This window comes from Cnephaeus nilssonii (genome assembly GCF_951640355.1).
Source record: "Cnephaeus nilssonii genome assembly, chromosome: 15".
Classification (NCBI taxonomy): domain Eukaryota; kingdom Metazoa; phylum Chordata; class Mammalia; order Chiroptera; family Vespertilionidae; genus Cnephaeus; species Cnephaeus nilssonii.
In genome coordinates this window covers 19,790,302-19,816,443 of record NC_137086.1, presented here as the reverse complement: position 1 = coordinate 19,816,443, position 26,142 = coordinate 19,790,302, and the positions used below count along the sequence as shown (strand labels likewise).

At 41.4% G+C, this 26,142-nt stretch overlaps 1 long non-coding RNA gene across 2 annotated transcripts in view; it reads right to left on the bottom strand.

Annotated features, from left to right (window-relative positions):
- The window catches only part of LOC307111987, a 44,682-nt gene extending 24,406 nt beyond the window's left edge, over nucleotides 1–20,276 (bottom strand). Inside the window, exons 1-2 of one of the 2 annotated variants that reach the window (XR_013814648.1) lie at nucleotides 19,779–20,276; nucleotides 5,732–5,873 (exon numbers count right to left, since the gene is read on the bottom strand). This is a non-coding gene — a long non-coding RNA (uncharacterized lncRNA). The remainder of the gene's footprint in view (nucleotides 1–5,731; nucleotides 5,874–19,778) is intronic. The other variant, XR_013814649.1, reaches the window with a different exon arrangement.
- Nucleotides 20,277–26,142: the final 5,866 nt, after the last annotated feature.

Genomic DNA, 26,142 nt, shown 5'->3' with positions numbered 1-26,142 from the left:
CAACAAAAAAGAGATGATAAAAAGATAATAGCAAAAAGAAAAAGAAAAAAAAGATCTGAAGAAATAATGATTTGTAATATCCCCACTCCTTGAAGAGTGAGGGGAACATGGGTTTTGGATTAAGATATAGACAAATGATTTAATCCTGATCGTCCATTTGCAAGCTATATAGTAACCTTGGGTAATTTACTTAATTTCTTTGAGCCTTAGTTTCCCCATTTCTTAAATGGGATAATTATACCTAATGCATAATATTTTTGAGAAGATATACCATAGAAGCTCAATAATTCGAATTATCATCCAACATATAGGACCGGCTGTGTGGTTTTCTTTGAGGCTCTGAGTGGCTATGGATTTCTGTAGCTGATGTGAGCCAGGGGAGGTGCCTGTTTGGAGAGGCTGGAAGGCTCCCTCTCTCCCGTTCCTCATTTGTGCACTTTTGTCACCAGCACAGGAGTCACCTAGCGGTAGGTAAGCCTTCACTAAGATGGTTTGCATCACTCACATTCTAACTGGATGGAGGAAATCCCAGAATTCTTGTGCTGCCCCTCAGCAAGGATTCACCCCCAAGGAAGTCACGGGGGTGGGGGGAGGGGGCGCGGTATCATGGCAGCAAACGGCCTTGCAGCTAACACCCTAGGTTCTTTCGGTAACTTAGCTTCACACTCTATCTGTCTTGTCCTGAGAGTCAGAACAGCAGAGTGATAAGGAGAACAGGTTTTGAAGTCAAATCTATTTTCAAAGCCTGGCCCTGCCATATGCCACTTCTAAGCAACAATTTCCTAAACTGTAGATGAAGATCATTATTGTACCTACCTCATGGGTCATTACAAGAATTAATACATTAATACATCATTATTGTACCTACCTCATGGGTCATTACAAGAATTAATACATATATTGAGTATAGTGAGTGCTGTCTCCACACCGAGACAGCACTCAAGCCTTTACTAAAGGCTTTGTGTATGATTTAACTAACTCGTTTCTCACTTCAACTCTGTGAAGTAGTATTATCCCCATTTTATAGATGTAGAAACTGAAGTACAGTTTCCATTGCTTGCCCAAGGACCCAGAACTTGGGTCTATGTCCATGTTGTTAATGACTATGGAACCTAAGAAGAATAAATTAATTAATGCATGTACAATTTCTTAGCATGGGTGTCTGGCACTTGGAAACCAGTCCATATGTGGTAGCTAGTGTAGTACTATATGTAGCTATTGTGCATCTGAGCTTTCTTTGTGAATTCCTGTTTGAGTTGCCACCTAAACCTCTGTTGGGTCTGGTCACAGCATTTGTAGTCTGGCTCACACATAGATAAACTTACAATGCAGATTTTGGGGGTCCATTCTGGCTGAATTCTCTTAAGTCACTGGAAATTTCAGTGGACAGCTGGGTGGATTGGCCAACAGGATCGGCAGTAATTGTAATTCATCCTCTGGGTAATTTAGCATTGATCTCACCAAACCATTGAGAAATCTGTTTTACTAGCAACTAACTTCAGAACTGGTGAATCTTGGCAAAAATGTGGTCATCATTTGGGTTAATAATTTTTCTATGTGATAACGATCTATGTGAGTTATAAACTTGGTTACTTAATTTGAAAGGAAATTCTTTTATGTTAATGGTATGTGGGAGCAGGAGGAGAGTGAGGAGAAAGGAAAAGTTAGAGGGTTAATGGCATAATTCTGTAAATATCTCAAGGGAGGAAAGAGAAAACCAGATGACAGAAAAAGAAAATATTAAGGAAAATGCAATTGCATTCTTATTGGATATGTTTTTAATCATAATTTAACCCATGTGTTGTAGCTTTTCTGAAAAAGCAGCTATCAAAAGGATCATAAAGTGCTTCTACTCTGCATCAACTGTGTTTTGTAGAGGGCAGAATAAGAGTTCTCTGGTACTACCACCAAATGGGCTGGGATTTAAAAACAATTTTTTATTGATTGATTGATTTTAGACAGAGAGGGAGAGAGAGAGAGAGAGAGAGAGAGAGAGAGAGAGAGAGAGAGAGAGATTTGTGGTTCCATTTATATATGCATTCACTAGAGGCCCTGTGCACAAAATTTGTGCACTGGGGGGGGGGGGGGCGTCCCTTAGCCCGGCCTGCACCCTCTCCAATCTGGGAATGTTTACAGTCACAATCCAGGACTGCTGGCTCCTAACCGATTGCCTGCCTACCTGTCTGGTTGCCCCTAAGCGCTTCTGCCTGCCACCTGATGGCCCCCAACCACTCCCCTACCCGCCTGATTGACGCCTAACTGCTCCCCTGCTGGCCTGATTGCCCACAACTGCCCTCCCCTGCCGGACCCGCCTCCTCTGCTGGGACCCGCCTCCTCCGCATGAGGCTGCAGAGACGCTGGGACCAGACTGGCCTCCTCTGCGACACACAGAGCCATGGGACCCGCAGGCCCCTCACCATGCAGGGCGGCTGCCGGGCCCCGCCTCCACTGTGCGCACGGCCATCTTGTGACGACGTGAGGGCGTAATGCCACCTAGGCTATTATTAGTATAGATTGGTTGATTCTTGTATGAGCCCTAATGGGGATCAAACTGGCAACCTTTTGGTGCCTGGGATGATGCCCAACCAACTGACCCACACTGGCCAGGGCTGTTATCATCTTTGACTGGTTTCTGTGTGAATAAATTTCTGTGACCTAAATGAAGACGCTTATTATCCAGTTGTTTCTTAGAGGGATTTTTTTTTCCATCCAAGTTATATGCATCAATATTGTTTACTTGACCGGAAGAAATTCTAGAATGAAGAAATGACTAGGCAAAATTAGTTGAGTAAATTATCTGATCAGTTCAGAAATAAATAAATAAATAAATAAATAAATAAATAAATAAATAAAAGGGTTCAAAGTCTTTTCATGCTTTGTCTATGGGTTCAGGTTACTGCTACAACCCTCTCATTTGTTTTAGCCATGAAGACATGGCCATTCCATTTCCAGTTTTCCCAGGAACTAGAACTATATTTTGAAGTATCAACAATTGGATTTAGAAAATTACTTTTGTACAAATAGAACTCGTATACAGCTAGTTATTCAAATACCCAGTGACAGCATAATACAAATTCAGGACCTTTATTTAAATGCTGCCGTTTCCTCTTCCCTAAAAGTAGTTACACACACTTGGAAACTGCTCTCTTTCATGTATTTAAAATAGCATCTAACATCAAGACCGTAATTTATTAAGAAGTAACTTGCGGATCTGAAAGTGCTGATGTGATTTCAAAATGTATTTAGGATGAATCCAACTCAATGAGGCCTCTATGCATAGATCTGGGAAATAAGGAGCTTGTCATGGGCTTTTCATAGCCACCTCAAAATGGCAAATGAAGATAAACTGCAGAAATCAGGACCAATGTTGTAATCAGAAAGGAACCTTCCCACAGACTGAAACAAACTTGGAAAACAAATGAATGGAATATTAAACAATAACGTCTGAGTAATATTACTCGTTCCCCTGTGATTAAAGCCTGCTGAGCACCATGAGTCAAAATGTAATCACATACTGGTTATGTTGGACCTCACTGGTTTATATGTTTCTGGTCAACCACAGCTGCCTCAAATTTACTGTTGAAAAGGTGTTTGGGGGAAATGAAACCAGCTACCACCTTCTTTGATGCATGTGATATATTACTCATAATAAGCAATTCGTGTGATAAGAATAAGCATTCTTATAATGTTCTAATGACTTTTCTACATTCTGAAAAATATATGTATCATATATAATCCCCTTATTTTTTTATTTAACCACAAAAATTCAAGAATTTTCCATTACTGTATTTGCTTAATTTTTTTAAGTTTTGAATTTTTATTTTAGTTTCGTTTTTCATTTTTTAAGTTTTATTTTACTATATTTAAATCTTTAATAATCTAACTGGATTTTAGTTTTATATATAGAATGAGGTAAGGAAGCTAATTTCTTTTTTTCCCACATGGAAAGTTATTTATCTTATCACCTTTTTTAAAGAGTTCAACTTTTCCCCTTAATAGCCTCACAGTATCTCCTCTTCCACATAAGAGTCACATATGCTTGCATATATTTCTGAGATCTCTGTTCTATTCCATTAGTCTGAGTTAATGCCAAATTATCACCTTTTTTTGTCTAAGCTATTTTAAATTTTTCTTCCTTCTGTGAAGAGTCTATTTTTTTCACGTTTTCTAATATGTTACATCAATTTTTGCATGTTAATCTTATATTCAGAAATCTTAACACACTCTCTAATTAGTTTTGTCTGTAGACTCTCTTGGATTGTCTGTGAAGATAATGTACGTGTTTTTTTTGTTTGTTTGTTTGTTTGTTTTATTGATTTTTTACAGAGAGGAAGGGAGAGGGATAGAGAGCTAGAAACATCGATGAGAGAGAAACATCAACCAGCTGCCTCCTGCACACCCCCTACCGGGGATGTGCCCACAACCAATGTACATGCCCTTGACCGGAATCGAACCTGGGACCCTTCAGTCCACAGACCAACGCTCTATCCACTGAGCTAAACCAGTTTCGGCATGATAATGTACGTTTTTAACAAATTCTAATTTATTGTCTTTCTTTCCAATATTTATATATCTTGTGGTGTGTGTGTGTGTGTGTGTGTGTGTGTTTTGCTGCATTGGTGAGGACATTGGCAGAGTTTTTTAAATTTTATTGAAAAAATTGTAAGTTTTCTTAAATTAAAATCTGAATTTTTAGATGCCTTACTTTTCCTGAGCTAGCAGCTTTACTAATGCACTACTCCAAACATACAGACAGGAGCTCCCTCAAATATATACCAAGAAACACATGGTATAAATGAGAGGAGTCTAAGTATGGAATCAGCTAATAATCGTAAAGTTAATGTTTATTCAGTACTATTTGCCAAACATTGTGCTAAGCACATTAGAAGAATTCTTTTGTTTAATCAGCAATCATAATGAGACAAAATGCCAGTATCCCAGATTATAACAATAAAGAGTTTTGAAAATCCTAGTGGTTGATTAAGAATTAAATCCTTAAATGAGAATAGAAGGTATTATAGAGGTGATTTCTTGACAATTTGTAAAATTAAAGTTTTCCTAACATTAACTGTCTACTGGTACATACTAATCAGCCATTGCGAGTGTTTACAGTCAAATTCCAAGTGATTTTTCTGCTTTCTTAGTCGTTCTTATCAGCTTTTATATGAAACTTCTTTTTGCAGGTCCAATTGAAGACAAAAAAGATCAAACCACCTTTTCCATACTTTAAGTTAATTCTCACTAAAGTATCCTATCATCAGAAAACCAGTCTAAGTCCCAAGGGTTTTCTATGATTTGGACCTTTCATTGGTTCCTCAGAGTATAACTACCACACCCTGGAGGTGCAAATAGGACATGAACTCCACCTTCAAACAACATGCAGCTGATTAAAAGGGACATATAAATAAACCATAGCAAATATAATGTGCAATGTATCACGTAATAGAGGTAGATAGGATGGAGGCCCAAAGGAGGAAGTAGTCCATTTTCACAAAATAAAAAAGGAAAGTTCTAGATAGCTTCATAGTAGCATTGACACAAAGGGTAATATTTCAAAGGTAGATGAATATCTGTGGCTTTCAATGGTTGCTCAATTTACTTGTATGTTCAATATACTTTTTTTCAAAAGATGATTTTTTAAAAAAATGCATAGGATTCTATATCTAATTCACCTACTATTCCATACTATTTCACTTCCTATTCCTCACATTCTGTTTCTCCCAGCACTTACCTTGACTTCATTTTTTTCTAAGTAATCAGATTGTTTCACCATCAACATGAAAATTCTGTCCAAAATACTTATGATGCAACTCAGTGATGCCATACCTCGGTATATATCACTCACGAGGAGACATGTACAAAAATGTTTATTCCTGCATTGTTTGTAAGAGAAAAAGAATGGAAACAATTTAAAGATCCGTCAATAAGAGAATGGATAAATCATGGTCTTTTTATACAATAGAACACCATACAGCAGTTTAAATGAACTAAAAGATGTGTATCAACACATGTCAAGTGAGAACTTGAGAAGAAAGTGTAGAATGTATCATTTAATACAGATGGAAAACATGCAAATTAACACTATGTGTAGCTTACGGATACATATCATACCTAATAATAGACAAACATGTAAATTGACCGTACCTCTGCTACACCCACAGCCGATCAGAGTGAGTATGCAAATTAACCCAACAAAGATGGAGGTTAATTTGCATATGTAGGCGCCCAGCAGCCTGGGTCCCAGGACCTTTCTCAGCACCCAGGTCACTCCGAGGTAGGCACCCCGTGGGTCCTAAGCAACCTGGAAAGGGCCTGAGCCAGGGGGCTCCTGGGCAGGGGCGGAGCCAGGCGATCGGAGGGAGCTGGGGGTCCCCTGTCCAGGCCCCAAGCTTTGGCCTGAGGCTTGGGGCCTGGGCAGTGTGGAGCTGGGTGATCGGAGGGAGCTGGGGATGCCCTGTCCAGGCCAGAGGCTTGGGGCCTGGGCAGGGGTGGAGCTGGGTGATCAGAGGGAGCTGGGGTCCCCTGTCCAGGCCCCAAGCCCCAGCCAGAGGCTTGGAACCTGGGCAGAGGCAGATCAGGGTCATTGGAGGGAGCTGGGGGTCCCCTGTCTGGACCAGAGGCTTGGGGCCTGGGCAGGGGCAGACCGGGCGATCAGGCGATCAGAGGGAGCTGGGGGGCCTCTGCCCAGGCCCCGAGGATTTAGGCCTTGACAGGGGTGGAGCCAGTGATCGCAGGGAGTTGGAGGGCCCCTGCCCAATCCCCGAGGCTTTAGGCTTTGGCAGGGGCAGAGCCAGAGATCGGAGGTGATGTGTGTGAACTACAGAGGAAATACCTTTTCTGACCACTCGTTGGATAAGCTCCCTGTTTGCCACTAGTGATATTCTTAGTAACTTGGGTATAAGAATCCAAAAAGGTGATCTAGGATTTTTTCCACCACACTCCTGGAGAAAAAAAGGAAGGTCCACTGCTGGAGGGCTAAGAAATGTCATATCCTGCCCTAGCCGGTTTGGCTCAGTGGATAATGCCTAAGCTTGGCCACCGCAGGGTCCGGTTGGATTCTGATCAAGGGCATGTGCCTAGGTTGCAGGATCCCTGGCTGGAGGCTGGGGCCTAGGTCAGGGCTCATGCAGGAGGCAACCAATCAAAGTGTTCCTCTCACTTTGATGTTTCTCTCTGTCTTTCCCTTTCTCTTCCACATTCTCTAAAAATCAATGGAAACATATCCTCAGGTGAGGATAAAAAAATAAAAATAAAGAAAGAAATGTCATATCCTATGAAAGACACATCTTGAAAATGCCTAAAGAAAGTTGTCATTTTTTCATGGTGAAGGGACTGGAGTCTATGTTGATGAAAACACCTTGGTGGCTGCGGTGACTGGCAGTGGCTGCAGCAGCGGGGTGATGGGGCTGGTGCCTTCCCCTGATCAGCCTGGTCGCCTGAGTAGGACATCCCCCGAGGGCTCCCAGTATGTGAGAGGGGACAGGCTGGGCTGAGGGACCCCCTCCCCGCCAGTGCACGAATTTCGTGCACCAGGCCCCTAGTATAGTATAAGTATAAAACATGCGCAGAACTTAAAACTTGAAATTTAGGATAGGTTTTACCTCCGAGGATAGCAGGGAAGGAAAGAGACAGGTTGGTTACAGGGATTTTAACTACATGTGTAAGATTTTAACTTGGGAGGAAGGAAGAGAAGAGAAAGGAAGGGTGGTTGGCACCTCCGTGAGACTCTTGCAACTCAGAGATGGCCCTTCACCTCCAAAAAAGGCCAAATAATAAATCGGACCTTGCCTGAAAGTATTTCCCAAGTTCAGAGGCTATGGCAGCCAAATCATTCCTGAGCCTCGACACTCTGATATATCAAGAATTCAACATAATATTCCAGGTAAGAATTGACCTACCTGTCAAAGCAAATTGATTTTGTTTCATATCAATTATTCATGGGTTTAATCTTTTCCCAATGGATGCCTGTGGATTCCCAAAATCCTGCCAGGTCCTCCCTTCCATGACAAGTTCTTTCCCACGCTTGGGCTTTTGCACCGCTGGTTCTTCTTGCCCAGAATGCCCTCTTCACGTGCCTAACTTGTCTGATTTTAGGTCTCAGCTGAAGGTCTTCCTTGACCACCCTCCCTAAAGTAGAGTGCCTCTTGGTTTCACCATCTCTGACCTTTGTTTTCCTTCACAACATTCATTACAGGCTGTACCAGTTTATTTTTCCGAAATCTTGTTTGGTTTGGTTTAGTCTTGTCAGTCTCCCCATAAGAATTAGAATCCCTTGAGGGCAGGGGCCAGGTCTGTCTTTTTCACCACGGTATCACCAGCATGTCGCATGCTGGAACTTAGGGGGTTGTCAATGAATAGGTATTAAATGAGTGAATGGATCTCTGGCTTCCTTGATCCAGACCTAGCTCATTTACAAGATGCCAATTTGCTTTGGCCTCTCTGCTTTGCTTTCTGCCCTAACCAGCCACCAACCTTCTCCGGCCCTGTATCCTGTTTCACCCTCACCCCTGCCTGGCTCAGCCCTTCCAGCCTGCTCTCTCCCCTCAGGTTACACAATGAACAAAGTGTTTGTCTTGGAGCTGTTTCTCTTGCTGCCTCAGTGATCAGCTAAAGCTGTTAACCTCAGCTGCCCTTTTTTGCCTCTACTTGTAAAAAAAAAAACAAGAAAAAAAACCCACACCAAAAAACAAAACAAAACAAAAGCCCAAACCACAGCTGCATTGGGGATCCTACAGCTACTCTTGAGAACAAGCCGGCTGTAATGATCGCATTTATAGAAGGCACACAAGCTGACAGGGTGGCTAATGCAACTGTGAGTCAATATCACAATGATCCTCACAGGCTGGTCAATCACACCTCTGGAACATTATTTTCAAGCTGGGTTCCCACTTTCAGGGTTCCCCCTTAAATATGGAAAACTTAAAGTATGTCCAGAAGCAGGTGATACGTTTGTGAATTGTTGGACTAGGAATGGGACTGAACACAGACTCTGGAGCCAGACCAAGTGTGAATCCTGGCTCTTCCACTGACTATGTGGTATTTGGTAAACTAATTCACCTTGTGACTTGGTTTTCCCAACTGTGAAATGGGCTAGTAATAGTGCCCATCTCATAGGCCATTGTGAGGGCTAAATGAGTTGATACATGCAAAGCACTTTACATAGTACTAGACATACATGAAGTGTCCTATGAGTGTCAGATAATATATGGAGAAGGATTGAGAAATCGGTACAGTATCTGATTCATTATTCTTCAAGTCTGTTTAGAGAGTGGTCTGAGGACCAACAGCATTTGCTTCACCGGGGAGCTTGTGAGAAATGCAGGATCTCAGGCCCCACCCCTGACCTGCTGAATCAGAGAGGGCACGCCAGGTTTAGAGCGGGGAGAGACATAGTAAGATGTCAATTCAATTTAAAAGCAAAAATTAACTTTTTCATTCTTTTTCCTCCCCTCCTTTTCCCTCCCTCACCTCTAGCTCACCTTTTTCTTCTTCGGTCTCTCACTCTTTCTTTTTGTTTTCTTCCCTTTTATCATATACTTTAAAAAGGAAAGATACAGTAGCCAGAGAGAAGCAGCAAGGAGCTTGGAGTGTGTGTCCCCTACCAAATCCAGCACCATCTTGGCTGCCGCCCCACATCAGCCCACACACTAAGGAAGCCTCACACTGAAGCAGCCAGTAGGGCTATCTCCCTTCACCCACGAGAGAGCAAAGAGTCAGAGGTGGGCCCAGGGTGGAAGGAGGGGGAGTGGGCCACTGACTCCTTACCTCTCTGGCCTCTGAAAGGAAGAACTTCCCAAAAGGCAGAATCCCAACTTGAGCAGCTAACCGTGCCCTGCACTGGTGTCCAATGGAATGTCCTCACCCTGGGCCGGCTCCATCCACCGGGAGGAGTGGGCAGCAGCAGCCATGGGAGGAGAAAAGAGCTTTGGGCTGCCTGGAGGCCCTCACACTGAAGCAGCCAGAGAAAGGATGTGTTCGAGTCCCCACTGAGAAACTAGCCCCTGGGACCCAGCCAATTCAAAATGGCCCAAAATGTCTACCAATGAAAACTTAGTTTCCACCTGATGAAAGATTGTGACACAAAGAAGTTGCTAAATGGACTGCAAACATATGCCAAGGAAATGTGGGAGAGAGAGATTCTTGTTTGACTCTACTTTGAGAGCAAAATACAGCTTATTTTGAGGGGTCACATTAAGAGAGCTTCTGGATGGAATGGGAATGCAGTGGAAAAGGTAAGACCATGAGAAAGGAAAGCAGGTTCATCGTGCTGATGTGATGAAGGGAATATGTTGTCATATACTTATTTCTAAAGATCATTTTCTGCCCAGCCTGTGTGGCTCAGTGGTTGAGCATCGACCTATGAACCAGGAGGTCATGGTTTGATCCCAGGTCAGGGCACATGCCCAGGTTGTGGGCTGAATCCCCAGTAGGGGACCATGCAGGAGGCAGCCGATCAATGATTCTCTCTCATCCCTGATGTTTCTATTTCTCTCTCTCCCTCTCCCTTCCTCTCTGAATTTAATTTTTAAAAATATATTTTTTTAAAAGATCATTTTCTATGCACTTGGTTTCCTAATTAGAGTGAGTATAAGATACTTGGTTTCCTAACTAAAGTATAAGATACTATGTGACTTTTTCTTTCAGTTTCCCCAAATACTAGTAGAATCTAATAAATTGCAGTGCATGTATAGTCTATGCTCCAGAAAGGCATTGCAGGATTTGCTAATCTCACCAGGACTTAAACCGATTTGACAGCAGATGATTAATAGCATTAATATGAAGAATGTGTATGGTCTCTTTAATCCTCATCTTTCTGTGTTGACCAGGCACGTAACAGGAAGGCAGCAGGCTAGAATTGTTAGGGAAAAGTGTAAACAGATAAGGATTTAACTCTAAATTGCTTTGTGAGTCCTGCTCTTAAGCTACTTAGCGTTTACTAGGGTTTTAATTTCCTTGTCTGAAATGAAGGTGGAAGACAGTAGTTATCAAAGCAAATGAAATGATGGGGGTGGGCATCAAAGCGACAACTGGGCAGAGATGCATTTCTGTCGAATTTCCTGGAGAGACCCCTGGTCTCATATCGGCAGTCACAGGCTTCCCAGATTGTCCCACATAAGGAATTTATCCTTAATTACCTACTTCATTTTCTTCATTTGAAAATGAAAAAAAAAAAAAAATGAAGGTGGTCCATGAGGCCTGATTGAATATTTGGAAAAGATTCTCAATCCATCAAGGTTCACAGTCAAATCACCCTCCATTACAACTCTTAACCAGCATTTAAATATAGATGGAATTACATAGAACTTCAGGAGTGGAGGGATTGTGAGGAGCCAAATCTTGGCTTTAGGATGTGAAGGGATTAGAAGTGGGGGTGAGATTTGGAAACAGCCTGGAGCAGCTATCAAATATATGTATGACATCCAAGCAGCGAAGATCCCTCTCTTTGGATAGGTAGTAGGGAAAAGGATGGAATAAGAGCTGCCATGATTCACGATACCCTAGAGCCGTGGTCGGCAAACTGCGGCTCTCGAGCCACATGCGGCTCTTTGGCCCCTTGAGTGTGGCTCTTCCACAAAATACCACGGCCTGGGCGAGTCTATTTGGAAGAAGTGGCATTAGAAGAAGTTTAAGTTTTAAAAAATTGGGCTCTCAAAAGACATTTCAATCGTTGTACGGTTGATATTTGGCTCCGTTGACTAATGAGTTTGCCGACCACTGCCCTAGAGAGACCCACACAAAGTCACCATATGTTTTAGTCCATTCTACAACAGAATACCATAGACAGGGTGGATTACAAACCACAGAAATCTATTTCTCACAGTTCTGAAGGTTGGGAAGTCCAAGATCAAGGCAGCAGCACATTCAATGTCTGACGAGAGCCCACTTCCTGGCTCGTAGATGGCAGTCTTCTTGCTGTGCCTTCCCACGACAAAGGGGCAGGAGAGCTCTCTGGAGTCTCCTACAAGGGCTCCATGACGATGTAGTCATGACAGTTCCACCCTCATGACCTAATCACCTTCCCAAGGCCCCACCTCCAAAGACTAGCACCCTGGGAATTAGGTTTCAACATATGAATTTGGGGGACACAAACATTCAGTCTATTGCATCACACTTGAAAGAGTAAAAGAGGTTCATTTTCTTCCAAGACGCCTCATTACCAAACCAAGGGTCAAGAACAAAAAGTAAATACAGTACTTATTGTTTCAAGACTACATTGTGGCTGAATGTTGGCTCAAAATCAGGCTGCTGTTTCAGTGTCAGAATGGTAGCAAGAAAATCTGGTGCCAAATGTGAAAGCTTATTATATCAGAAGTGGGGTAGGAAGCAAAGAATTAGCAGGAACATATGTAACACATATGCCCCCAAATCTTCAGTTTTCTCAAGATGAATATGTTCACTGAAAGCAGTGGTTCGGGTGGGCTACCCCATATTTGGGGGGGCTGTAACAGAGTGAAGAGGAAGAGAAAGGAAATAGTAGAATCTTAACAAGAAGGAAATGAGCTAAGCAAAGGGAAAGAATCTCTAGAATACCTCTGAAGTAAGTCTATGTAGAAACCTTAAAGCCACCCAGCGAGAGTGGCTCAGTGGTTGAGCATCAACCTATGAACCAGAAGGTCACGGTTCAATTCCCGGTCAGGGCACATGCCCAGGTTGCAGGCTCCGTCCCCAGTGTGGGACTTGTAGGAGGCAGCCGATCAATGATTCTCTCTCATCATTGATGTTTCTATTTCTCTCTCCTTCTCCCTTCCTCTCTGAAGTCAATAAAAATATACTGGGGGAAAAAAGGAGAAGAAAGAAGAAGGAGAAGGAGAAGGAGAAGGAGGAGGAGGAGGAGGAGGAGGAGGAGGAGGAGGAGGAGGAGGAGGAGAATAAGAATAAGAATAAGAATAAGAATAAGAATAAGAATAAGAAGAAGAAGAAGAAGAAGAAGAAGAAGAAGAAGAAGAAGAAACCTCAAAGTCCCTTAACCCTTTGGGGAGGAGAACTATTAATCTAGGCCCTACTTGGTTTATTATTTACATTTCTGAACTTGGCCAAGTGCAAGTTCAAAACGTTATTGTAGTGAGGCTGGGTCCCGGGTCCGGGGGAAGCCGCGCGCACCTGGGTCCAGGTGAGGCCACGCACCCCCTGGGTCCGGGTGAGGCCACGTGCCCCTGGGTCCGGATGAAGCCGTGCCCCTGGGTCCGGCCGAGACCCAACCAGAGGGAATCGAACCTGCATTACCACCATTTGTCTACCATCCAGAGCTGAGGGGTCAGTGCCGACATGTACACATAAGGAACTGGTGGACATTGATATTGGGTCTCAAAAGAACTGTTGGTCCAGAAAGAAACTCACTACAGACTGATTCATTTGCCTGTCAGCATAACTATTATTGCTCATCTCACATTCAGTTCATATAAGTATATCTCTAGTGACACATGATCTCGCTCATCTAGGGGAAATGATGAACATAGACTGATGAACAAGAACAGAACCAGAAACAAGGAGGCATCGATTGGACTATCGGGCCTCAGAGGGAGGATAGGGGAGGGTGGGGGGAGGGGGGAGAGATCAACCAAAGGACTTGTGTGCATGCATATGAGCCTAACCAATGGTTAAGTTCAACAGGGGTGTGGGGCCATCCGTGGGGAGGGGTGTGGGATGGGAATGGGGGGATGAGGACAAATATGTGACACCTTAATCAATAAAGAAATTAAAAAAAAACACGTTATTGTATTTTATGTTTTTATAGTATTATTAAAACATCAACTTATTGAAAAACAAATTTCAATGGAATAAGATAAAGATCATGTAAAATCAAATACAACAATAAGATACAGATTAATGTCTAATGCAAATGTTTCCAGCCCCAAATGAAGATTATTAACTGCCCCAGAGATGTTATTCAGGTAAAGAAAGTTGAGTCCAAAGATGTAACTCACTTTATTGGTAGGGGTTCTTGAGGTGGCTTGTGGGAATAAAGTCAAACAAATTTTTCATCTATAGCAAGGGTAATTTACATTTATTGGGCTCTATTTACCAGGCATTGTTCTTGTCCTAACTTATGGCTTGATTCTGAACTCTTCATTTCAAAAATAATAGCAGTTTCTCTAACAAAATTCTATTCATTTTTCTCATGCTATAATTGCAGAAATTTCTTCACTCTTGAATTCCATTAATTTCCATGAATTATCGTTAAATTCATAGATTAAACTTCGTTGGGACTTTCTTCTTTATTAAAATGTTTGTCCATCTAATTCTGCCACTCTCATTAAGGGATTGTTAACTCAAAGATACTTGTTCTTTTGTGTTTGTATTTCTGTTTACTCTTTTTCCCTCTAAAGTTAATCATTGGGGACTTCGCTTTTCCAACTTTAAAATGAGTTCCTGCACCAAATAAGCTTAATGTTAAGAAAACATTTCAGCACATATAATGAAAGTTATCTATTTGCAAAAAGAGACAATACGCTAGCTTCAAAGGTTTTTGTTTGTTTGTTTTTACATATAAGCTATAAAATAATAAGTAAAATTCAGTCACATTTCCTCACTGAGGATCAATCCTTTTGGAGTCTTACAATTACTGAAATCAAACCATTTACTTTTTAGTGACACCAAATTAATAAATAAGTTTCTGTTGAGTTTTACATTTTCAAACTGAGAATAGTGTTTCAGATTTTTTTATATACCCATTCAAATTTGTCAAGTGATACTGGGAGCCCTATGTATTACATTACATTACAATGAATCATTGTCACCAGGCCAACAGGAAGTAACAAAAAGCCAAGAAACAATGTGATTTTTTTCAGAGTTAACTGAATGCTAAATATTTTTAAATATAGCATTTCTTTCTTTAGAATAGATAAGAATTGCAACATACATAGGTGTGTATACTATATTTACATAATATGTAGCATATATTATAAATAAGCATTTGCATGTTAATGTACATATATGAATATACACATAATACTTAAATTCCATCACAAATACCTTGTTCTTGTAACACTTGTATGTGTTACAATAAAAAAACTGTATCTTAAAAATTTGAATTTTAAAAATCATAATAAATAATCTTTATACATCATATCTAATCTGTATGTAGTATGGAGTTCTCCACATTTTATTTTTGTGTTTTTTAGGTTGTTGTTTTTTTTGAGTTCTCCACATTTTAGTATGACTTTTTTTACTAAAGTTAAATTTTCTTTCATTTTAACACATAATAAAAGTGATAACATTATTTCCTGCATAAAACTCTGAAAGCTTTTCAGAACAAAAGATAAACTAAGAAACAAAAGAATAAAAGAGAAAATGAGTAAATTGGTTTAAAAATCTACAACCCTCAAAATGAGCTCTTAAAAATGATATACTCTTTATAATCTTAGTAAATTACTATGTTGTAACTGATCCTTCTGCATTGTGTTTATTAACATTGAAATGTGTGACAGTTTAATTATTTCCAGTCCTGCAAGTTATTTGCAATAAAATTAAAAACTCATTTCTCTTTTGCTTTTTTGTTTTCCAAATTAAGAAAATTTCATTATCCTTTTCTCTATCTCCTCTCATTCTGATAGCATCTACAGACTCCTAACACTGGGCATGTGCTACCTCAGGCAAACACATCCCTCATAAAATTCAAATAAAGGAAGGGACCTCCTGACCCTCTCTTCCTATCTTACATTATTTTAAAAATATGACTCAGGGCTCAGTAGTTGGCATTTATTATGGCCACTAGCATTTTTTTTTTAATTTTCAAAGAAATCATCAAACATTCGAGTTGATTATATTTAAACTACAGAGTCATGATATTTTAGGCAACAGCTTAAAAGGTTACTTTTAAGGTGTGAAAGGTCACTTTACTTCCAAGGTTAAGTGACTTGCTCAACATCACACAGCTCAGGAAATAGAAGGCTTGCATGAGAACTCGGGCCCCATTCCCAGGTGGGTAATCCTGAATGTGTGCACTATAAAATGATGGTATCATGATCTTTATTGCAGAGAAAATGAGACTCACACTCTAAAATACCATTCAGCTCCATAGGATTCCAGGCTATTCTAGTCCTGCTCTAAATGAATAGGAATTTGTAGATTTATAAACAAAGCCGAATTTTCAAATAAGGGAATAAGACAAATGCAGCAGCATAGGAGATCTGTGTGCTAAAAAAAAAAAAAAAAAAAAAAAAAGAATATGCCCTTTCTTATCTCAGAAATACTACATATACATTTTCTTGACTTGAGAAGTCAGGCTAAATTTGATTAAGCTCATTTCTACATATCACATGAGCCTATCACTAGTATGAAAGAGAGTGGAAACTGAAAGAAATGCCACATATTTCATGGTGTGATTCAGTTTTTCTGCAAATGACACTTCCTTTGAAAAGGCATAAATTTGGAATATGCCTTTTGGAAAATGCTTCCTTTCAGTTTTCAAATGTACTTGTGATGTAATTAATCTAATCTGCATTTCAAAGCTTCTGGAGCTGAGCTTACCACCAAAACTAAGCATGAGATCCCCTTTTATGGACCAAAATAAAGAGCAGTATATTGAATTAGTAGATAAGCTTTTGTTCTTTTCTTCAAATATTTGCATGAATATTCAGACTTTGTATGGATGAAGCTTTGAAATATTCAAATTCCTTGAACTATTTCATTATTTAAGGTTCTTACTTATTAAATCCTGTAGGATTCAGTTCAGCTATTCTTTCTTCAGTAGAGAGTGTATACAGAGCTGAGTGTCAGGTGATGTTGGAGATACGATGATGAGCAAGACAATCTTCAGAGATATCACACATCAGCAGGAAGAAATACAAAGCTGTAAACCACAAGTGACAGAGTGTCTAAAGAGAAAGAGATACCTCCCAGTTGGGGGCTAACGGGAACACTTCAGAGAGAAGCTGGCATTTCAGATGGGCCCTGAGAGGCCCATGTGAATTTCACAAGTAAGAGCCGTGAAATGAGGGGGCTGGGTTTCAACATGACTCGGTCTCGTTTTCATCTATGAAACCCCTTTTAGATATAAGAACCCACTCAGTCATCTTCCCAGCTATGATGTTAGCCCCTCTGGTCTAACCCGTGGGTCAGTCCCGCCCCTCACCTGGGAAACACATTCTTCCTGTCTCAGGAGCCCCCTTTCTGAGGCCTGGCCCTCTACGCCTTCCCCAGAGACTCCCTGTTCAGCAATTCTGGGTGTCACACGCAGTCCTAAGGACGTAGCACAGAGAAGCAACCACAGTCTCATTAGAACCCCCAACCCATACCCATTCCTCCCGCCCCCAATGTGGTCATGTGACTCCATCCCCACTTCCAATGTTTCCATGACACCCCAAATAATAGTCCTTAACTTGGAGTATAAGGCTTTTCTGTCCAGCCTCATCTCTCTCCTCTCCCTGGCTTACAGCAACTTTGACTTTTCATAGACCACACACACACACACACACACCCCTCTGCTGTATTTCACTTGAGCTTCCCCCTCCCCCTGGGTTGCCAAAAATAGTTCCTCCTCAGCCTTCAATCTTCAGCTCCAATTAATTATTTTCTTGTGAATAGCTTTTTGCTCTTTCTAACATATCTTTCTGGACCAAAACCATTACTCAGATCAGCACAACATATCAGTTTTTGATGTTTTACCCATAAAACAAAGGATTCTTCCTCCTTGGTAGGAGAGAGAATGGAGCAAGGAAAAAATACTGATGCTACAAAGATTTATATTAGGGATTTTTATGGGGGAAGGGTATCCAAATCACAAATTTTGACACAAACACATCAAACTATTGCCACACTTAACTATCTGGCTTCACTGGGGAACACGGAAGTGGTCTAAAATAGGAATGATAAGGGATCACAGCAAGTGTATGAACAGCACAATTTGGAGAAAGGAAATTGAAGGAAAGACGATCCATAGGATGTGTAATTAAATAGCTGTGGAGAAGATAAGAGGAATAAAGGATGGGTACGATTCTGAACCTTCAAAACTAGGAGAAAGATGATACCTGTGATGGAATTTGGAAGGCTCAAAAGGGGAAAAATTTGATGGGACAATAGGGCATCGACTGGAACATACCATTACCAGATTTCTAGCTCTAGAACTCGGGTGGGGGGAAGTCCTGTGATACTGATAAGAACTCACTTTAGAGAAAATTGAAGGTTTGAAAATGTAGAAGATTAAAGAACAGAGAAGGTAAAACTTCATGATCAGCTACCTACAAAATCAGCTGAAAAACTACTAGAACCAATGATGCAAGGTCAACATGCCAAAAAAATCAATAAACCAATCATTTTAAAAATAGAAAGTGTGATAAGAAAAAACAGATTCCATTCACAATAGCAACAAAAATTAGAAAACAGCCACCAAAAAACAAACCACTAGTAAGATACGTATAAGAATTACAAGAAAAAGCTATAAAACCTAGACAAAGGTATGAATAGTAGAATTTAATGTCAAGATAACAACTGTTGCCAAATTATCCATAAATTCAATACATTTCTATTAGAACAAGAATTGATCAAAAGTTCAGTGGAAAGGAACAGAAAACCCAGAAATGAGCCCACGTATTTAGAAATTTAGCATGCTATAAAGGTGGCATTTCAAAACAAAAAGGGAAAGAATTAACTCTTCAAAATCTAGATAGATTTAGGAGAAAAAAAAACACAAAAAAATACTATCAAACTAGTAAAAGAAAATATATAGAAGACCAGGTTTATGGCCTTGGGAATAGGAAAGTTCTCCTAAAATAATACACAAAATGCAAAAGCCATAAAGAAAAGGATTGAAAAGGATCAATAAGTTTTACTTTATCAAAACTTTGTTCAACAAAAGAAACTCTAAATGAGATTACAATTCCTATGACAGCCTGGCTGAGAACATATAGAGCAAAGGACTTGTTCTTATATGTCCTCAGGAAAAAGACAAATAAAATAGAGAAATGGGCAAAGAGTATGAACAGGCAATTCACACAAAGGAAGCACAAATGGCAAACATTTAAAAAGATTCTCAATCTCACCAGTTTTGGAGGAAATGCAAATAAAAACAAGGGGCACCATTTTTTCACACATTTGATTGACATCAGATAAGAAAGATGGATATCGAGTGTTGGCAAAGGTGTTGGAAAAGAGGTGTTCTCTTATACCATTGCTGGGAATATAAGGTGGTCAAGTCTTTCGGGAAGTAGTCCTTCCAACAGTCACTGCTTCTATCTTTTGACTCAGCAAGCTCACACCTCCGTATCCACCCTAGAGAAATACTTACAGATGTACGAAAAGGAAGCTGGCACCAGGTTGCTCCCTGAAGTACTATTTGTAGTAGTAAAAACTTAGAGCAACCTAAAGGGTCATCCAAAGGAGGGCCAGTGAAATAAACAGTGATGCATCTGAGTTCAGCAAGAGCATGCAGCACTTGAGAAGAATTAGAACACACTGACAGAAAAAGCTCTGAGACAGGGTTAAATTTAAAAGAAACAAAACCAGCTGGAGAACCATCCATACTTTATATTATCATACCATTTAAGTCAAAGTGAAATTCCTGTTTTCTCTTAATCTCCGTGTGTACACACCTACACACATTACATATATATATATGTATATATATATGTATGTGTGTGTGTGTGTATATATATATATATATATATATACACACACACATATACATACACATATATATATACCATCCAGATAAATACTACAAATATATAAGAACCTGAAGAGATAAAAAGATGCACTCCAAATTGAAACCAGTGTTTAACTGAAGTGAGAACCTGAAATGGAAGTGAGAGGAGGGATAAAAAGAAAAGTATTTTATTTACCTCTAATGTGTGATTTCTTTTTAAGATCCCGTGCAACTTCACGAATGCAGATAATCACTGGGACTTGGAAAGAGTCCTTCCCTTTTGTCAAGTCCTGCTCCGGGTCAGGACGGGGCCCCTGTGCTACATTCCAGACTAGCTGCATTCCTGGCGAGGCCGTGACTCAGCCCAGTGAGCCCCAGGCCAGGCCGGGTACAGCAACGCTGGGTCAACATTCACTTTGGGGGACCATGGACAAATCAGTTTCAGTTCCTTTCTCTTATCAACTCAGTTAAGGAACACTTCCTTCACGGTGCAGTGAGGTTGGGGGTGTAAGCTCGTGGCCACACTCTAGGCTGCCTCCTGGCAGTGGGGAGGTAGAAAATTCAGAGGAAATGCTTGTCGACTTTGTGCACTGCTCACAGCAAAAGGGCAAGCTGGGGATCGCATTGCTGGAAATTTTTTAGTGCAGTCAAGCGTTCTTGCCCATCTGGCAGCCTATGTTCAGTTTTCCTTGCATTTCTGGGGGATAATTGTACAGCAGAACAAAAATGGCCCTTCACCCCGTGGAGGAGGCCCTGGAAAGATGATCCATAGACGACAATCGATTGAATTGGGAAGGGGGACCCAAATGCTGTGAACAGCCTCCTAAAAAACAATGCCACGAATAAAGACCTGACTTGCCAGTCAGTGATGTCCGAAAAGCAGAGGAAGTCAGCGTGTAAAAAACAGTTGTGTGAATTATAAACCTTACAGGGTGCAACCCACCACATCATACTACTTCCTAAACACGTAAGTTCCACCCCCTTTCTCCTCTGCAACCCCCAAATAATCTGAAACAATATTTTAACAATCACCAAACTAGGGGAAAGGCAAACCATCTTGGGAAGGAAAAAATAGCAGCTGCTCTAGATACTTTTTTTTTTTTTTCAGAGTTTGGCTAGGATTGTTTAAGTTATTTTTCATTTTCTCTTCTTCTTGGCTGCCTCGACAGCCCTTCAGGATTCCAGCTGCTTCCAAGCACAGCTCAATAAAGACCATTTCAGACGCGTTTCATATTCCTCGGATTCCTTAAATTTCTCTTTCTTTAATTTGGGGAATGAGGCTGAAAAGGACAAAGAACAGCCCAGATTGCACCGTTTCCTATGTGCCTCCCTCTCCAACAAGAACAGAGAGGTGGTTCTGATTGGGAGGTGGGCGTTGGGTCCTCTGGAACAGCGGTAGGACTAGCGATCTTTAGAATAGGCCCCAGCAGGACCAAAGGCTGTTTGAAAACTTTTTACTAAGGAGGGGAGGAAATAGAGAAAGGAGACATCCGTGTGCTCCGTCATCTAAAAAGCCCGTGAGTGTACTGCGAGCTTCATTCATTCACCAAATGTCTATTTGGCACATATGCTGCACCAAGCTCTGTTCTAGATGCTGAGGGCAGAGCGGTGCAGACAGCCAAGTGTCTGATCCCTGTAGGAAGTTTCTGTGCCTCCCAGCTGGGTGCATGCTGTTCCTTCCTTCCTTTGGGCTCTTGAGTCTCTTCCTTCTGCCATTCCTTCTCCTGCATCCTTGGTTTATTATACCCTTCATCTTGTCCCTTTCTAATCACATGTCCCTCTGTAAACATCAAAGGGAAATAAGCAGGACCGGGGAGCTGATGAAAATGAGGCCTATGACTCATGGGAGGATGTTTTTCTATTTTTCATTTATACGACTCTCTTCTCAGAAGAACCTAGGCGCCTTCTTATTATGAGACTAGCTTGCCTCCCTCTTTTTCAGAGATTCCTCACTTTGGCTCTGATGGTCAAAATCTGCTCTCAGCCATCCCCTGGTGTTGCCCTACAACTCACCTGGGTCCTCAGAGTAGCTTGGCAATCATTTCTTTTTCCCTAAGGAGCTTTTTTTTTTTCTTCTCTAGTTTGTTTTTCATCCTTCATTTAGACTATTTCAGAAAAATGTCTACCCTCCTCAGAGTTCTCTTCCCACATCTCACCCAACCGCCACGCTCACACCATAAGCCTCAACAGAAAACAGTGTCCATTCTTCAGAGAGAAAACAGAAACCATTAGGAAAGGACTCCCTCCATTTCCAGTCACTTCACCTGTGATAGCGTGAACATCTGTGTCCCCCTTCAAATTCACATGCTGTAACCTAACCCGCAATGCGATGATATTTAGAGGTGGGGTCTTTGGGAGGCGATTGGGTCCTGAGGGTGGAGTTGTCATGACTGAGATTAGTGCCCCTATAAGAGAGGCCCCAGCGAGCTCTCTTGCCCCTTCCCCAACGTGAGGGCACAGTGAGAAGATGCCAGGAAGTAAGCCCTCTCTCGACACCGAATGTGCCTGTGCCTTGACCTTGGATTTCCCAGCCTTCAGAACTATGGGAAATTCATTTCTGTTGTTTATAATCCACCCAGTCTATGTATTCTGTTAGAACAGCCTGAATGGACGAAGAGCCAACTATATGAGGTTATCTGCACCTGCATGCATTTTCTTCACCCCTGTGCAAAGAAAGGGTATTCTTTCTATTAAGGTGAGCCCCTGCACCACTGGGTTCAATCTTCTCCAGGAGACCATCCCATCAGTGATCCCCTTCTCCACCATCTCCTCTGCTGGATCCTTTCCGGAACACAACCCCCTGGCCTTTCCTCATATGAACTTCCTACTAAACCTATCCAGAAACTCACCAAAGGATGAATAATTTTTTTTTAAAGAACCAGGACAGGATCTATGAATTATCCTTCTATCTCTCACCTTCTCCTCATATTGTGTTTCCTGAGATATTTGATCAATTCTAGTCCTTTGATTGAAATTTTTCTTTTGCCAATCATATTTTTCATTCCCAAGACTTCCTCCTATTTCTGATCATTCTCTTTATGGTATTCCTGCTCTTGTTTTAGGCAGGCAGTACCTTCTCACATTTCTGAAAATACTAATTAGAGATTATGGGGTTTTTTAAAAAATAAATATCCCTCTGTTCCCTAATTGATTTCTCTATCAGCTTTGTGCTATCCTCATCATTTCTAGGCATGTGCTGAAGAGTACACATATATATTGCAGCTCACACTCCTGAACTCCAGTTTTATATCTTTCATTGCCAAATGAACAATTCTAATTTGACATCCTAAAGACATCCCAACTGAACTCATATTTTCCTAACTTGTTTTTTTTTATTTCAAAGTACTGCCATTTACTCAGTTACCCAGGTAAGAAACCTAGGAGGAATTCTTGACTGGCTCTATTTTCCTCATCTATAATCAAACATTAATTCCTAATTATTCTATCTCATTAATATCAGTCAGTGTTGTAGTAATGCTTCTGCTTTGTTGAAGAAACATAGGTGGTGCAGTTCCTGGCATCTCTCCATGCATTTAACCACTCTATCTCAGGGAAGGAGGAATGACCCATGAATATTTGTATATTTTGAAAGGACAAACTGGACATGTTAGTTCTAAGCCACCTTTCAACCTCTCGCTGCAGGGGAGCACACATTCTAATCCTCCAGATGTAGCATTCCCCAGAGGGTGCCACAGGTTGGGTTCCCTGGAAAGCAGATTCTGAGAAAGAAATTAGTGTGGAGGGGGACCAGAGTTTGCCACCCCTAAATATACCTTTTAGGATATTGATTTTACGCTGGTTATGTTTAAGAAATAAGAGACTCAAGATAGAACCTTTGTTGACCCTGCCCTTCCCTGCCTGAAAGAATTCAGATAGAAAAATCTGCTTAAAGGAAGGGAGCTATTCACTTTAGCTACTCACCTTGGCATACATGAATGAAGTATGGCAGACAGGGAGGATCCAAGCAAGTCTGCTGTTGGACTCCCTTGGGTCCCATTGTTTCTGGGTGACCCAGCATATGTTTGTGCTTTCTCATCTACCTATGAATTGTCTACTTTCCCTTTGAAATCTTAGACCCCTGCCTCCCTCCGCTTAGTTCAGAATAGTGTATAAGCCTCAACTGCCCAATGTGTCCTCGGGTCACATATTCTTATGGCACCACCGTGTGTACATATGCAATAAAGTTGGTTATTTTCTCCTGCTAATCTGTCTCACGTTAATTAGATTATTAGTCCAGCCATTTATATTATGACTAGAGGCCCAGTGCATGAAATTCGTGCATGGGGGCCAGGGGGTCCCCTCAGCCCAGCCTGCACCCTATCCAATCCGGGACCCCTTGGGGGATGTCTGACTGCTGGGGGATGTCCTGCAGATCGGGCCTAAATCGGCAGTCAGACATCCCTTTCACAATCGGGGACTACTGGCTCCTAACCTCTCACCTACCTGCCTGCCTGTTTGCACCTAACTGCTTGCCCCCTGCTGGCCTAGTCACCTCCCACCGCCCCGCCTGCAGGCGTAGTCGCCCCCAACTGCCTCCCCCGCCAACCTGGTTGCCCCCAACTACCCCCCCCCCCCCGCCAAACTGGTCACCCCTCACTGCCCCCCTCTGCCAACCTGGTTACCCCTCACTGCCCCCCCTGCCAGTCTGGTCGCCCCCAACTGCCCCCCCTGCAGGCCTGATCGCCCCACACAGCCTGCTGCTCGGTCGTTTGGTCACCCCTCTCTAACCCCCCTGCCGGCCTGGTCGCCCTACGCAGCCTGCTGCTCGGTTGTTTGGTCGCCCCTCACTAACCCCCCTGCTGGCCTGGTCACCCCTCACAGCCTGTTTGTTTGTCTGTTTGGTTGTTTCGGATGCGATGGTCACTTAGCCTTTTATATATATAGATTAATTAATGATATATTTGTATTCATAGCTACCATCTTACTACTTTGTTTCATCCTACTTGTTCCTTTTATTCTCTGTTTTGCCTTTCTTTGGCTTAATTGAGAGGATTTTTTATTTTTATGTTTTCTCTGAGTATGATGCATTCTATTGTTTATAAATACTTTTACTATTCTCTTAATAGTAGCCATAGAGTTTACCACATGTACCCTTGACTTGTTTCAGTTTAGTGTAAATTAATATTTTTACTACTTTGAGACAAGACATCCTAGCTAGCCACCCTATGAGAGGTCTACAGCGTCCTGCTCTGTTATTTTGTAGTAGACATAAGTCCTCACCATTTATGGAAACTGACTCTTCTCTGGTTCTCTCCTCCTTCTAAGTTCAAAAGATCCAAATTCTCCTGAAGTCCAGCCATCCCCCTTCTCTTGGACCCCTTCCCCTTCCAATAATTGAGTCTTGTGCCTCCTTGAGGTTTTAGGAAATCACCACATCTTAACCATCCCACTAGAGAGGAGAAACGTGCTTCTCATTTTCCATGATAAGCCCATAGACAAGAAAACAAGATATGATTTCTTAATCAACTTATCCTGCTGTACCTACTAATATTATTTGGGTTTTGTGGCCTTGACTTAAAATCTAGCCATAATTAATCACACTATTTCCATGGTAAATTAATTCCAAGTTACAAACACTTATCCTTTAGTGAACTTTGAGAACCCAATATATTCATTATATATCTGTATATATTCTCCTGCTTCTCTTTATTTAGGGAAATTCAAAATTGCAGAGACCAATGATAAGGCTCATCATGACTACAGGAATACTCTGGTCACTCTGCCTTAGGGCTTTGCTTCAATAATAATGCCTACAAAAGAGGTAAACATGAGAGAACATATGATATCTTACCAAATGGCAAGAAACTTTTGTCTAGCTTTCTCCATCAGGACACAAACAACATAGAGAGAGAGAGAGAGAGAGGTCATCATTACAGAGCTGCTACCTCCCTAAAGGACACTTCCAGGTTAAAAATGCAGGCATAACCACAGATGCAGGCACGGTTTAATTTAGGTAACTGTGTTCTGAGTGCTGTGGCACTTAAGCCAAAGAACCACGGGAGAGTGGCCTAGTTTAATAAAACATGACGAAGGTCCTGTAGGAAACTCTCCAGGGACAAAATGGTGGTAGTTTTGACCTACCAGTAAACCACCACAGATGCTGCTTAGGCTAAAAGTAACCATACTGACCCCTAAATCTATCTCAGTCTGTGATACCCAACTTTCCATCCTGAGGAGAGACAATGCAGTCCAGACCTCTCACTATTTCCTATGCTCTTTAGCTGTCATCCTGGACTAGTTTAGACTAACCTATTACTCTGAGGTTTCAGGTAAGGTGGTTACCTCAAGTACCCAGCACTTTTTACATGATAGGCTAAGGGTACATTGAACGCAAAGTAATTTTCTTTTTCCTTCAAAACCCTTTCTTATTCCAGAAGAACAACTTTTGTTTTTTAGTTTCCTTGGACCACCATACCCATGTCCAGTCCAATAAATGCTGAAGGCAGAATGATAACAAGGTGTATTTGTATGTGGTTACATTGTCCTACCTAATAATAGAGTAATATGCAAATTGACCGCACCTTCACTACGCCCAAGCCACGCCCACCAGCCAAGCCATG